Here is a 429-nt window from a genome sequence, read left to right as displayed (position 1 = left end):
TTGTATATTTTAGTGTGTATATGTTTACGATTTATTTTATCTTATATTACCATTCACTATTTACTTTATACTGTGTACAACTCTGTGCAATACCCAACAGTCATTATCTGCGCAATTCAATACTTTTTGTATATATGCCAATACTTTATATTATTTATTCTATTATATTTTATCTTTTACACTCCTTCACTCCTTACTTTTATTTTCTGCCCATATGTATGATGTTGCAAATTGTAATTTCCCCACTGTGGGACAAATAAAGGTTTTCCTAATAATTTCTACTTTCTAAATTAAAGTAGTACAGGACTTATTGTTATCTTTGTTAATCTGCATCTAGCTTTGTTGTTATTAGGAAAACACTTATGTATTATATATATCTAGACATATCCGGTATGTCAGTCTTCTGAATGATTCCACAGCTCTATCAGC

This window comes from Mugil cephalus, chromosome 2 (assembly GCF_022458985.1).
Source record: "Mugil cephalus isolate CIBA_MC_2020 chromosome 2, CIBA_Mcephalus_1.1, whole genome shotgun sequence".
NCBI lineage: Eukaryota > Metazoa > Chordata > Actinopteri > Mugiliformes > Mugilidae > Mugil > Mugil cephalus.
Note: the sequence above shows the minus strand (reverse complement) of the source record.